Source organism: Rhinatrema bivittatum, chromosome 2 (genome assembly GCF_901001135.1).
Source record: "Rhinatrema bivittatum chromosome 2, aRhiBiv1.1, whole genome shotgun sequence".
Lineage (NCBI taxonomy): Eukaryota > Metazoa > Chordata > Amphibia > Gymnophiona > Rhinatrematidae > Rhinatrema > Rhinatrema bivittatum.
Window position 1 is genome coordinate 245783588 of NC_042616.1, and position 15910 is coordinate 245799497.

The window sequence follows — 15910 nt, forward strand, 5'->3', positions numbered from 1 at the left end:
AGCAAAGGTTTTGTGGGAGACGATGGTCCAGAGCCGTGGCTAAGGGAGGCTAAAAACTGCCCTCCTGAACTGTTCCCCTGTGGCAATTCAACCTGTCTATAGACATGGTTGTCCATTGGGCCCCTAGATGTTATAGGGGATATGGGGAAGCTCTTTACCTTTCTTTTCCTCCCCATGAAGAGGTGTACTGAGAATACAGGAAAAAAGCTTCCACAATCCACAAAATGGTGTTGGAACTCACCAGCTGCTTCCTCCCTTCGATCTTCCTCTGGTCTGTCTCCACTCTTCCGGTCTTCTCCGGGCTAAGCCGGGCAAAGCCGCGCGCCCCTTGGAGCGCGCGGCTTAGGCGCCAGTGGCGGCGATGCGCCGCTATTCTCTCGTTTTTAAAGGGAGTCTCTCCCCGATGACGTCACTGGTCCCGCCCCTCAAATCGGGGCTCAGGTGTTTCACTCAGCGGGGATACTGAACCAAACAGTCCGGTTTAGTTCCAGACCTCTGGGGGCCTCTCCTCTCACCTCTCGACCAGCTCCCCAGGTAAAACACCGCTGTTCTCTCGTTTTTAAAGGGAGTTTCTCCCTGATGATGTCACTGGTCCCGCCCCTCAAATCGGGGCTCAGGTGTTTCACTCAGCGGGGATACTCAACCAAACAGTCCGGTTTAGTTCCAGACCTCTGGGGGCCTCTCCTCTCACCTCTCGACCAGCTCCCCAGGTAAAACGCCGCTGTTCTCTAGTTTAAGGGAGGATATGGGGAAGGTAACAATGAAAATAAAATTGTTGGAGGATACTGGGACAGCACATATAAGGGATAGTTTAACTATCCATAGGGAGATAGAGAAATTAGAAAATATGATGAGAATTAGAAATTTACGAATAAATAATTTCCCACAAATGAGATTATTATCCCCAATAGAGATGATCAAAAAGTATATGAGAGATATACTGCAATATGAAGAAAAAGACTTCCCATTAATTTCTAAAATCTTTTATTTCCCTGATAAACTAGTGGAACAGAAAGGAGAGAATATCGAGGCCTCATCTATTGGTGTCTCTACATTCCTAGAGGAATCTATAGACATCATACAGAAGAGAGCTACTTTATTTGTATCATTACAGTTTGAATCTGATAAAGACAGAATGTTTAGAGATTTTCTCAAACATAAAGATCTAAATTTTTGTGGTCAAAAAATATACATTTTTCCTGATGTCTCAAGAGCCACTCAGGCTAAGAGGAGACATTTCCTATCCTTGAAAGGAAAATTACTAGCAATTGGGGCTAGTTTTTTTTTTAAATATCCTAGTATTTATTATGTTACCTTTCAAGGGAATAAATATAGTTTTTTGGACCCACTACATTTGGAGACATTTTTACAAGATAAAAATATAGTGGAAGATATTGTAGATGGTTAAAAGAAATTCCGAACCTCTCTCCTCTTATGTTTCTTTTTATATTATTGTTTGTTAAATGCAAAAATATGTTTTCTCCCCCAGTTATGGGTTGTAATATTGATACAAACTGATTTTTCTGTGGGTATGAATAATTATTTTGTTTGTTATATTGTATCAGTTACTTACGTGATATTTTTGTTTCAAAGTTTTGAATGAAAATTGAATAAAGATTAAATTAAAAAAAAAAAAGAATCGTGAACCGGCACACTAAAACACCCTAAAACCCACCCCGACCCTTTAAAATAAATCCCCCACCCTCCCGAATCCCCCCAAAATGCCTTAAATTACCTGGGGGTCCAGCGGGGGTCTGGAACGACCTCCTGCAATCGAATCGTGTTGTCTTCAGCCGGCGCCATTTTGCGCCGCCATTTTGCAAAATGGCGGCGCAAAATGGCGCCGGCCGTAGAGAACACGATTCGACTGCAGGAGGTCGTTCCGGACCCCCGCTGGACTTTTGGCAAGTCTTGTGGGGGTCAGGAGGCCCCCCCAAGCTGGCCAAAAGTCCCTGGGGGTCCAGTGGGGGTCCGGGAGCGATCTCCTGCCGCGAATCGTTTTTCCGTACGGAAAATGGCGCCTGCAGGAGGTCGTTCCGGACCCCTGCTGGACTTTTGGCAAGTCTTGTGGGGGTCAGGAGGCCCCCCCCAAGCTGGCCAAAAGTCCCTGGGGTCCGGGAGCGATCTGCTGCCGCGAATCGTTCGGACCCCAGGGACTTTTGGCCAGCTTGTGGGGGGCCTCCTGACCCCCACAAGACTTTCCAAAAGTCCAGCGGGGGTCCAGAACGACCTTCTGCAGTCGATCTCCTGCCGGCACCATTTTCCGTACGGAAAAACGATTCGCAGCAGGAGATCGCTCCCGGACCCCCGCTGGACCCCAGGGACTTTTGGCCAGCTTGGGGGGGCCTCCTGACCCCCACAAGACTTGCCAAAAGTCCAGCGGGGGTCCGGAACGACCTCCTGCAGTCGAATCGTGTTGTCTACGGCCGGCGCCATTTTGCGCCGCCACTTTGCAAAATGGCGGCGCAAAATGGCGCCGGCTGAAGACAACACGATTCGATTGCAGGAGGTCGTTCCAGACCCCCGCTGGACCCCCAGGTAATTTAAGGCATTTTGGGGGGGTTCGGGAGGGTGGGGGATTTATTTTAAAGGGTCGGGGTGGGTTTTAGGGTGTTTTAGTGTGCCGGTTTTCCCGCCCTCCCCCTCCCCCTCCCCCTTCCCCCGATTTACGATTTTTTGACGATAAATCAGGGGAATTGTTATTGTATCGTGGCTCTAATGATTTTTGACGATTTAAAATATATCGGACGATATTTTAAATCGTCAAAAAACGATTCACATCCCTAGTATTTATATCTCTATGGGAGGCCCACCTAGTAACTCGAGGTGAGGTTTAGGTATTAGTGTAGGGGTTAGGGGCCACTTTGACATTCAAAGTGAGACGTACAAACAGAACAGTGCTCTCTTGTGAAGATTTGATGACCTTCGGAGTGAGAAAACTCACTCAAAGATGATATTTGTGCAATGTTCTCTCAACCTAGCTTGATGTCCATCAAATCATCACTTTGAGTGAGTTTCCTCGCTCTGAGGGTCATCAAAACAAGAGAGCACTTTTCTGTTCATACGTGTCTCTCTCTCTCTCTCTCTCTCTCTCTCTCTCTCTCTTTCTCTCACAGACAGGATAGCTTGGCTGGTGCTCCAGGAGCCTCAAAAGTACTAAAACAGGCATTTGAGAACACATCACAAAATGCAATAATGCCTTAACACTACTGAAAAAGGTGTAGCATTAAAGCCATGCAATAGGGCTTTGCAAAATGGTAAGCCGACCCCCTAATACCTCCTCTTTTTAAGATTTGCATTGCACCATACGATATGGTGCTATCGCTTGCGTTAAAGGCGTTTTCGCATGCGTTAACGGCGCTTTTTGCATGTGATAAGCCCTTAACGCATGCAAAAACACCTTATAGCATTTTGATAAATGACCCCCATAGATTACTGCAACTACCTCAAAATGCCTCATCTAGACTCTTACTAGGGACAAGGAAATTTGACATCACCCCCTCGCTGATAGCCCTGCACTGGCTCCCTGTACAATCCAGAATTCATTATAAAGTATTAAATCTAATTTTGTATATCATCAACAACATTAACACGTGCTTAATAGGAGTGACACTTCAACCATACACACCGCAGAGAGCCCTCAGATCGCAAAAGAAAGGACTTCTAAAAGTGCCTACATCATGAAGTACACATCTAACATAAATAAGACACTGAGGGCCAGATTTTAAAACTTATGCGCGGGCGTAGATTTGTGCGTGCAACTCATCATGCACAAATCTACGCCCGATTTTATAACATGCGTGCGCAGCCGCGCGCATGTTATAAAATCCAGGGTTGGCGCGCACAACGGGGTGCACCCTTGTGCACCTTGCGTGCGCCGAGCCCCAGGGGAGCCCCCATGGCTTTCCCCGTTCCCTCTGAGGCCGCTCCGAAATTGGAGGGAACTTTTTTCCGATCCCCCCCACCTTCCCCTCCCTTCCCCTATCTAACCCACCCTCCAGCCCTACCTAAATCCCCCCCAACCTTATTTTATTTCTTACGCCTGCCCAAGGCAGGCGTATCTTGTGCCCACCAGCCGGCTGCCGGCGCATAAACCTCCGGTACGGCCGCAACGAAGGAGGCCTCGGGACCGCCCCCGGACTGCCGTCATGCCCCCAGACCCACCCCTGGACCCGCTCCCGGACCACCGCCACGCCCCCGGACCCGCCCCTTCCCGCCCTTTTTTCAAAGCCCTGGGACATACGTGCGTCCCGGGGCTTGCGCGCACCGCTGAGCCTATGCAAAATAGGCTCGGTGTGCGCAGCGGCAGATTTTCTCGGGTTACGCATGTATGTTACGTGCGTAGCCTTTGAAAATCTGCCCCTGAATGTTTTCCACAGCGGGCTCCAAGTTGTGGAACACTCTTTCAGAGTCACTTCGTCCGATAACAGAAAAAATGAACTGGAAACATGCCTCTTTAGAAATGCATATGATCTAATGTAAAATAACAATATGCCAATAACATCACTGTCAGAACAATAGATCATGTGAGTATGGGGTAGCTTTTATAAATCTACGCGCGCGCGTACTTTTGTTCACGCACCAGGCGCAAACAAAAGTACGCTGGATTTTAGAAGATACGCGCGTAGCCACGCGTATCTTATAAAATCCGGGGTCAGCGCGCGCAAGCAGGTGCACATTTGTGCACCTTGCGTGCGCCAAACCCTGCGCACGCTGCCCATTCCCTCCGAGGCCGCTCCGAAATCGGAGCGGCCTCGGAGGGAACTTTCCTTCTACCCCCCCTGCACCTTTCCCCTCCCTTCCCCTACCTAACCCACCCCCCCAGCCCTATCTAAACCCCCCCTACCTTTGTCGGCAGATTTTCGCCTACCCAAGGCAGGTGTAAATCTGCGCGCGCCAGCGGGCTGCTGGCGCGCCATCACCCAACCCGGGGGCTGGTCCGGAGGCCTCGGCCACGCCCCGGGCCAGCGCCACGCCCCTGGACCCGCCCCGCCCCCTGACCCCAGACACGCCCCCCCGGACACTCCCCCTCCCACCCCTTTTACGAAGCCCCGGGACTTACGTGCGTCCCGGGGCTATGCGTGTGCCGGCTGCCTATGCAAAATAGGCGCCGGCACGCAGGGCTTTTAAAATCCGGCCCATATTGGACACATGGAGGTAACAAGCCTGTCTATAAATATTCTAGTTTGATGTAGTTTCTAATTTGATGTACTTTTCAGACCTTAGGAGTTTGAACAGTTGCACTTGTGAGGTTTGGGATACTCGCTTGTATGCTAATCCTGTGGATTATACCATATTGTATCTTTTGCACCTTTTGTATTCAGCTCTGTATCCCAACTGGTTGTTCTTTCTGATTGAATGTTTCTGTGCATTGCTTTGCCATTTGCAATCTTATTTGAATCTCGCCGGGATTCCTCTATTTGTGCTTCCTTTTTCAGTAAAAATTATATTGGGAAAAAAAAAAAAAAAGAGGAACTAGTTGAGCTGGAAAAATTGCTTTCTTGACTTGACAGTTGAGTTCTTTGATGTCGCCAACAATATAGGTGTGGCTGAATGGGTAACCTTCTATCCAGAAGAAATAAAGACAAAAGGAAGAAATACTACTTTTTACTTTGTGATTTAGAAACCACTTTACCAGAAAATGTACTTTAATTGTAAGTGAAATGTAAAAGGAATTCAGAGTATAAATGAATTAGTCAAAGCAGTACATGTATTCATTGTAGAGGGCACCCCTACACTTACACTGTTGGAGAATGCTATTTCCTCTAAAGCAAAAGTGTCATACGTTGATCAGAACCAAGTCTGATCTAGAATTTTCAAGTTCTTAGAAGAGGCCCCATGTGTGAGGCTTGTATGTTTAGAATATATTAAGAAACAATGCTGTGCGATCATTTAAATTGAAATGTGCCGCATCAGCAAGCCAGACGACGGCAGTCATAAAACTTGCCGTCCGGACTACTCGTCACTTTTTGTTGCGTTTGATTTTGATGGATAAGACTTCCTTGGGTTCTTTTTTTGGTTTTGTTTAGAATATATTAAGCACAGGACATCATTGCTAGTATGGGTCCAGCTCCTAACAATTGAGGGTAGTTCTGTTGTACATCTCTTATCACGCTCGCTTGACTTTGGCAAACGAATCCGTGTCCCTGCGATTCTCTGACTTACCTATGAAACTGTAAAAGAAAAGCTCTTTTGGTGTAAAGATATTTGGGTGAAGGCAGTTAGGACAGTATAGGGCAGAGATGGCGAACTCCAGTCATTGAGTGCCAAAAACAGGCCAGGTTTTCAGGATATCCACAATGAATATCTTTTGAGAAAGCTCTGCATGAACTGCCTCCATTCCATGCAAATCTATCTCATGCATTTTCATTGTGTGCCTGTTTGTGGCACTCGAAGACTGGAGTTTACCATCCCTGGTATCGGGTAACCTGAGAATAAGCAATGATTTGTAAGAAGCCACCTAAGTTAGATTAACCGGATAAGTAGCGCTGCCCAGATCCACCCACTGCCCACCCACAAATTACCTCGCTAAAAGATAGCCGGATAAGTCCTGAACACGCTTTTAATATCAGGCCCTGATATTTTCCATGCCTTAGTTCCTGTTTTGATTTGGAGGCCTTGGGTTTATCTTCTGGCAATACAGTGTCTAATCACTAGATGCCAGTAGAGACTTTAATCACCCTTCACACCACTATCTCATTCAGTATGTTGGTTTTTCTCTTTATTTTGCTCTCAGGCCTATTTGCAGCCTGAGGATGGAGATGTGATTGCTTTAGCTGATATACTGAATTCTGCATTATCCCCGATCCTAGATCAGATGGCCCCTATCAAGCTTACTAAGCCCTGGAAATCTGCTCAGTGTGTTCTGTGGTTTTTCCAAAGACTGTCTGGCTGCTAAGAGGCAGATACGTTGAACGCTCCTGACTTAAGGACTGCATAATTGGGGTAATTTTTTTAAAAGTATTTACCCACTTAAGTAAAACTGGGTTTTACACATGTAAATGCACTTTACCCTTGAAAACGGGCTTTGGAAAATTGCTACAATAAATGCCATTGAATTGTACATAGGATTTTCCAGCCTAAGTGCACTTTTTAAATGCGTAAATGGGCTTTTGAAAATTGCTACAAAAGGATTTTACATTTACACGTGAAACTCCTTTGAAAATTACCACCAACAAGTCTACGGAGGTTTACAGGATTGCTTTAAAACATTACAAGAAGTTGCTTAGTTCAGCTCAAAAACCTTTTATTATAACTAGACTGTAAAATTGCATGAATCGTCCAAGAAAACATTTTTCATTTTTCAGGTTTTTTCATATAATAATTAATCCTGATAGTATATGATGGCAGATAAAGAACCAAAGGTCCATCTGGTATTGCGCTGGAGGTGGACACTTGGCCTGGCACAGGATAGGTACGGCTCTCTGAGGGTTCCCAGAGGGTGCCTGCTGCCAGGAGGCGGAGCACACGAGGAGACGGAGGCTAGCTGGAGCTTCAACAATAACAGTCCAGGGGCTCCGTGGGTTGAGCCCTTGGATACCCGGATTGCCTGGGCTTAGGTGGGCCTCTGAGGGTCTCCCAGAGAGGTAGCAGAGAGGTGTGCCCACCAAGAGCAAAGGCGCATGGCTAGTGGAGAACAAATAAGCTAGACTGGAACCGAGTGTACCGGACGGAGACCACTGGAACGGAACAGGGACTGAGGTCCTCCGGTCAGGATAGGTAGTGCCTAGTGGTCTAGCTTGAAGAAGGCCACGCGTAACGTTAGAACAGGCAGGCCTGGTGGTCACAGGAGAAGCAAGTAGAGTGTACGAATGAAGCGCAAGGGTCAAAGCCAGGGTATCTGTCCGAGGGTGGTCAGCCAAAGCAAAGGTCAGTTCCAGGTATCAGTCCGAACATGGTCAGTAGCAAGCAGAGGTCAGTTCCAGGCAGCGGTCCAAACATGGTCAGAGGCAAGCCAAGGTCAGTACAGTGTATCAAGCCTTATATAGGACGCTTATGTGATGTCATCAGGCGGCGTCTGGCCTTAGGTTCCCGCCCTGGGCCCTTTAAAAGAAAAGCCGGTTGCGCACGCACCTAGGGGCGGGGCCAAGGACAGAGCCCCTGTGGGAGCTCCGTAGAGAGGTCTGTGACGATGGAGGCATTCGGGGTAGGTGCTGAGGACACTGAGAGCTGGCAGCTGCTGCTAGGGAGGACGGGATGGAGCTCATGGAGGGGAGCCCGAAGTGAGCAGGCCCGGTTGCAGCACCAGTGCGGCCGGAACGTGCAACATCTGGCCTGCCCAGCAAGTTGCTAAAAATAGTAATTGCTGCTCCTTGCATTCAAAATGTTACTCCTAAAGTTAACATAGGTTATCCCTTTTCTCTATTTCCATCCTTTAACCATTAGGGCCCTCTGTGTTTATCCCATGCCTTTTTAAATTTCATTACAATTCTTGTCTTCACCACCTCTTCCAGGAGGGCATTCCATGCATCCATCTCCTTTTCCATGAAGAAATATTTACTGACATTATCCTTGAGTCTAACCCCTTGGAGTTTCAGATCATGATCCCTGGTTCTACAGCTTTCTTTCCATTGGAAAAGATTTGATTCTTGTGCATCATTTATACCTTTAAGCCACTTAAAAGTATATCAAATCATGATGTAGCTGCTGTACTCTCTTCACTGAAATCTCTGACATCTCCACTTGATCCTTGTCCTTTTTTAAATGATTCGTAGTTTGAAGCAAACCTTTGCAAGCCTCTAATCAATACTGTTAATGTATCCCTTTTAGAGGAGACAGTTCTTGACCCATTAGAGAAAGTAATTGTTCGTCCTGTCTTTAAAAACCGATTTTCTTGTCTCCTCGGATGCTGTGAGCTGTCGAACTATATAAGGGCCAGTGCTACTTGTTTGCTGCCCTGTGCAAACATTTACTGTGATGTTCCCCACACTCACTCAAACCCCTACGCATTTTAATGGAGTCATTCATGGGCTTCTCTTATTTCTCAAAAATGGAGTGAAGTTTCAAAGAGATACACATGTAAAAATGTAGTAAATAAGTGTGTAAGTAGCATCCACTTGTGTGCATGCTATTTTATAAACATCAAATATAAGCTTGCTTTTGCACGCACATATATGCACTTAAAAGGGGGTGATCTAGAGGCATTCTGGGACAGGGCCACTTTTTACATGCCTGAGTTTCTATTTCAAAAGACAGGTGTAGATTTGCCAACTTACCGTACATAACTTTACACCTGCTAATTATCTGTCGTAAGTGATATTAAACATATTTATTGTGTAACATTTTGGCTGGCTGTAGGATAGCACGCTTACCACCAAACGCCACCGTGCTGCCCTTCCCCTGGACCTCGTTAGGTGTGCATGTGGTATGCCGACACTTAAGGGCCACGCGACGGAAACACGACTGCTGATACCCAGTGATGATGTCACGCAGCTGTGTATTTAAACCACAGCCGTGCTACAAACCTTGCCTCAGCAACAGGTCCTCCTGCAGTCTTGCAGCGAAGGTTACTTTCCTTGTTGCCTTGTCTCCTCATTGCCTTGCTTGCCTCACCTTGCCTGCCTCTGTTGTATCTTGGCTCTTCGTGTTCTGTCCTGGTCTTGTCTGTCTCTGCCTGACTCCTGCTTTGACCTCGGCTTGGACTCAACTATCCTTCTGGATCACCACCTGCCCTGACCTTGGCCTGCTACTTGACCTCGCCTGACTCCTCCTTACAGGACCCTTACCTAAGTCCTGCCAGCCCTTGGAACTCAAGGGCTCAACCTGCAGGGAAAGGGACTGGTATGGGTGAAGCCCTAGTCTCAGTCCTTGTAAGAGCATGTCCACCTGCTGTTGGCGGGGGCCTAATGAGCTCGCCTGATATATTCTGTCAACCACGCCAGAGCCAAAGGGCTCACACTGCTGAGGTCATGAGCTAGGTGGACTTGACCCTGGCTTAGGTTATTTCTGGGTTGGCTCTCCAAGATCAGCAACAGTAAAACCAACTCAACTATATGAATGGCATCTTCCACTTTCTCACAACTCAAATTTATTTATTTGTTTATTTAAAACATTTGTTACCTGCCCTTCCATAGTTTAGTACACTACACTGAGGGTACTATTGAACTCCTAGTTCTCTTTCCCTAAATGATCACATACACAATGAGAGAACCCAAAAATGTAACAACATTCAATTTCCACAATATATAATTTATTCATGAAATATATATATAAAAGATCCTATCTAGACAATAATTACTCTCTAGCACAATCATTCTTCCATACCTCAATCATACAACACATATAAAAACATTATATCATAATGTAAAACCCCATCACCCAAGTTTAATTACAATTCAGATAACAATATAACGTGTCTTTTGCAATAACATGTACTCTGAATTTAAATATACAACACATAATATTGTAGCTCAACTCTGTAAATATGAAAAACTTTATCTATTCCTGTTCCAGCATTAAACATCATTTTTTTCAATTCTCACAACTGAAACGGTGACATCGTCCATTGGACCTGCCCGACAAGGACACCTTGTTTCGCCCGACTCATCTGGGCTTCTTCAGGGAAATTCTCGCCACTGTTATTTCTAATTCATTCTGTATTAAACAAAATCATCAATGTAAAAATCAACCCACCACTTTTAACCCTTAAAAACCAACCCACATCTACCAAACACTAAACAAAGAAAGGATCTACCTCTGCACAGCATGTAATTTTTTCACCGCTTGAAATATGCAATCTCCGTTATCATATCCAAATAATCTTTAATCCATTTAATTTCCAAAATGTTGGCGAAAATCGTTTCACATTTAATACATCACTTCGCTAATTCCAGAAGCCGACTCTGCAACCAAAGAATAGCGAAAATACTACAATCCAACAACAGCTTAAGAGTATTTGAACAGGACGCTCAACCAACTACATACTCACACTTCCTCCGGAACTGATGACATCACGTACAACGGCATGATGTAAAACCATGAACCTTAGACGAGTTCTTTATAAGACCACCAATCAGTGCCTTAACTAATCCTACAATTAAACACCCTTCTTAATCATTTGCTACATAAAACAATCCCTTAACACTCATATTGCTGATTCCCCTCATTTATAGCAAAGCAATCTACTCACAGAAATGCTTGCCATTCGATTGGACCATTGAGTCCGTGGGGTGCACTCGTTTGCCATTCAAAAATAAATCTCTGCTCCACTCTTCTCAAAATTGCAGATAAATCACCTCCCCACTGTAAGGTAATTCTTTTAATGACAAAAAACCGTAGCTGTTCAATCTCATGCTTTGCATCTATCCAATGTTTTACCAGTGGAGCATTTATTTTCTCCATCCTAATCCTGCTCTTATGTTCAATAATACGTGATCTAATGGACCGAATGGTCTGTCCAATATAAATTAAAGAGCACGGGCATAAAATTGCATATACCACTCCTGCTGATTCACAAGTAAATTTTTCTGAAAGAGTGTATGGATGTTTTAAATTAGGATGGTTAAACTGCTGTATCTGCAAAACATGCACGCAAACCGAGCAACCCCCGCACTGCAATTGTCCCACCACATTTTCATCTATATCATGCGAGTTCTTGGACGTTTTTAAGCTATCCCATAAATTCTTACGTTTTTTGATGGCAAAAATAGGACATTCATCAAAGACTTTTAAAGGGGACAAAATCTTCCAATGTTTTTTTATCAAATCCCTAATTCTTGAGGACTTGGCTGAAAACGGAATAGAACAAATAGTTCTAAAGGGAATCTCTTTATGTGCTTTAATTAATAAATTCTCCCTGTTGGAATATAATGCCCTTTTGTAAGCTTTTTTAATAATAGATCTTGAATATCCTCGGGCCATAAATTTGTCACTCAATATTTGGGATTGTTGTTTAAAATCTTCAACAGATGAACAAAGTCGTCTGTATCTCAAAAATTGTCCCGTTGGGATATTGTCTTTTAATTGCCTAGAATGAAAGCTTTGGGAATGTAACAAATTATTTTTATCTGTGGGTTTTTCTATATATCGTAGTTGCAATCTTATTGCCCACAATATACACCTTCATATCTAGAAAAGGTACCAATGTTGAATCAATATTGAAAGTAAACTTTAAATGTGAGTTGCCTCCATTAATCTCTTGCCAAAATATCTTTAATTCATCCGATGTTCCCCTCCAAATTAAAAAAACGTCGTCAATGTATCTGGCCCACCACACTACTTTATCCCACCATAAAGACGTATATACCACTTTATGCTCAAAATCAGCAACATATAAGCAAGCCACCGTAGGTGCAATAGGCGATCCCATAGGGATTCCTGAAATCTGTAGAAAAAAATGATTTTTATAAGAGAAAAAATTACAAGTTAACACCAACTCAGCGATGTTCATCAAAAATTGTAATTTTCTATCTGAAAATTCCATAGCAGATAATTCCCTCTTTATCATTTCTAATGCTGCATCTTGCGGTACATTCGTATAAAGCGCTGTAATATCAGCTGTTGACAACAAAATCTCCTCTGCAAAAATTGGAAACTGTTCTATACGATTAAGAAAGTCTATTGAATCTTTAATGTATGAAGGTATGGATAATAATTTCGGTTGCAATATCCTATCCAAATACTTGGCTAAAGGTTCTAAAATTGAACCGATGCCGGACACTATAGGTCTTCCTGGAGGGGCCATTAAAGATTTGTGTACTTTAGGGAGGATAAAAAAATGTGGAGTAACAGGATGTATGACAGACAAAAAGTTAAACTCCTGAGAACATTTCAGCAGATCTTGGCATTCCCTGGACTCTCCAATCAGTCTATGCTTGATAGATTGGAATCTCTCCTTTGGACTTCGTCGAGTGCTGCCCAATTCCTCTCCATCTGGTGCTCCTCCCATTCCTAGCGTAGTCCGCGACCAGCCTCCGGGTTGTATAGGGCGCGCAGCGGACAAGGTGGTCCGCGACCAGTCCTCAGGCTGTATAGGGTGCCTTGAGGGATCGCACTCCCTAACTCAAAGGCACGTCTTCTAGTAGAAATCGCTGGAGAATAGTCTGGGAAGAATAAAATCTTCCGACCATCAATAGCGCGATGCTGCTTAAACAGGTGTAAGATCTCCTCTTTATGGTGATAGTTCATGATTTTGGCTAAAATCGGGTGCGGCCTGTTGGGATCCATGGGCCGATTCCCCATCCAATGTGCCTGCTCCACATGAAGGTCTGTGAGGGAGGCCGGAGAATCAAAGGCCTGTGTCAGCCAAGTTTCAAAGAAGGAGCGCAGATCTTGTTCGGGAAAGCCAATAATTCGGAGATTGCTCCAATGGGAGCGATTCTCCAAGTCTTCCGATTTAATTTCATGCTTGGCTAAGGTCATCTGCGCCACTTGTAACTCACACTCTAAGGCCTGCAGCCAGTCCTCCATAGTGCCGATTCGCGTCTCCGCCTCAGTTATCCGTCTCGTGTGGTCGGACAGCAAGGATTGAAGATCATTAAAACGAGAGCGTAGTTTATTCAATTTTTCATCCATCACAGTAAGTATCATCGCCACGAGTCAGCTGAGGTCTCTGATATTACCACTGGAGGACTAGGAAGAGCGGCCATGTTGGAACCTGTGGCTGCCTTCAGCCTGTCCTTCCGCATCGGTTTTGTCGCCATTTGCTGCTTTTTTCCAGGCGCTGCAAAGCACAATGATGAGAAAAGGAAGAAAGCAAGAAAAACTGGTAGTAGCCAGTTAAGTTCGTGTCTGGGGAAAGGGCGATAGGCTGCAATGCAGGGAGTGGGGCTCTGGAGCAAGCCAGAAAGTGTCTTTCTGCTCTCACTGCATCACGTGACCTCTTAGCTTTTCTTTATTTTGATGTAAGTCTCAAATTAAGGCTGTGTTGAAATCTGGGTTCTACAAATTATGATTGGTACAGCGACTCAAATGTATTTTCTGAGAATTTGATTTCTGTAATTTTTGTACATTTGATTATTATAATTTGCTCTATGTTGGTCTCCCCAAGGGCCAACAGTGGGCGCTCCACCTACTTCAAAATTCTACAGCCTGATTAATTGCAGGTTGCTCTCATGGTGAACACATTACTCCGCACTTGCTTGATCTTCACTGGCTCTCATTTTTTTTTATCAGATGTGGTTTAAGCTACTGATGCTCATTCTAACCGTATTCAAAGATGATGGGCCTCTATATCTGAAGGAACTTTACTGTCTTTTCTTCCTTCTTGTTCACTGCGTTTGGCAGAGAAATCATTATTTATTATCCTTTCTTTTGAAGACTGACATTGATCCATCCTGTGTTTTATGCACATTATACTTTTATCACCCCTTAGTAAATGTACGCCTTAGTTATTTTGTTAGTATACAGAGTTCCATGTAACCCTTTGAAAGGGTTCCAAAATTATTACACTTACTCTCAGAACCGTGTTTAGAACACAAAAATATTCTCCTTTTTATGAGATTTTAATCTACATATTGATGATGATACTGATAAAATTGCAACTCAGGTTTTAGTTCATCTGTTTAATTTGGGATTTACACAATGGGTATCATCACTCACCCACAAGCAAGGACAAAAGCTAGGTTTAATTTTTTTGCGAGCTGTAATTAACTCATGTTTTACATTTCACAATTTACTAGTCAAGCTAGTAGCGTGGTCAAATCACTCTTTATTATTTTTTCCAGTAAAGGATAGCATAAGTCTACCTTCTGTAACAATTTCCTCTACCTCTAGCTGTGTTAGAATTGATTGAACTGCCCCTTGTTTTACTAATAAATTAAAGGAAGTACCAGTCCCCTCATGTATAGTGGATGAGATTGCACCTTTAAAACTTCAGACCCTCAGGTCTAACAAACAGGCACCATGGTTCATAGAAGAGCTGAGGACAATGAGATGTTTTAGCAGGAAATTGGAAAGGAGATGGAAAAAATCCAAACTTCTGCCAATCAAACTATGCATAAACAACAGCTTTCACTGTATAATCAAAAAATAAGGGAAGTGAAAAGAATCTTTTATTCTACTAAATTATCTACTTTCTTATATAGGCTGTGCAATCTGTTTCAGATTGTTAAAAGTCTTAAAGAAGCAGCATGCGCATGCCAGATGCCAGTGGGGAATTACAAAGACAATAAAGAAGTAGCCAATAGCATGGCAAAGTCCTATAATGATAAGATTTAATGTAATTAAAACTCATTGCATTTGGCAGTCCGGGGTCCCTCTGGCAAACTGCCACATTTACCCCTCAGGCCGGGCTTCTCCCAGATCCTGCCGGATTGCCTTCCTTCCCAGCACGGTGGGATGCTGCTCCTCGATGCGGCGGGATGCCGCTGACACCGCCGGGCCCTGTTCTTCCTAGTGTGCATGTGTGCCCGACTTCACTAGTTTTAATGGCGGGGATGACATCACTCTTCCTGGCCTATATAAGGCCCCTGCAAACACTCGTTCAGTGCCTTGGTAACAGGTCTCCCTATGTTCTTGTACTGTGAGTTACCTCGGTGTTCCTTGCAGCATTCTCTAGTTCCTGTGCTCTGTGTCTTCAGCTCTAGTGCTCTTTGTCTTCTCTTTAGTTCCAGTTCCTTGTCTTCGTCTTCAGTTCTTTAATTCCTCAGTCTTGAGTTCTCCATGTCTCCTCATCTGCCCGCCTGTTCTGCTCCTTGCCTTCCTGCCCTGCCTATCTGTCCCGCCTTTCCCTTAGATGGATACCCGGTATTGACCTTAGCCTGCCTCCTGGACCTTCTTGAATGCTGCCTGCCACTGACCACTGCCTGCCTACTGGACATTCCTGGACGTCGCCTGCCACTGACCCCCAGCCTGCTTCCGGATTCGCCTGTACCATATGTGCTCCAGCCCAGCGGCCTCAATAAACCTTCCCACCATCAGCAGATGCCCCCACACCTAAGACCTGCCGGCCCCTGTACCTCTATGGTGAGCC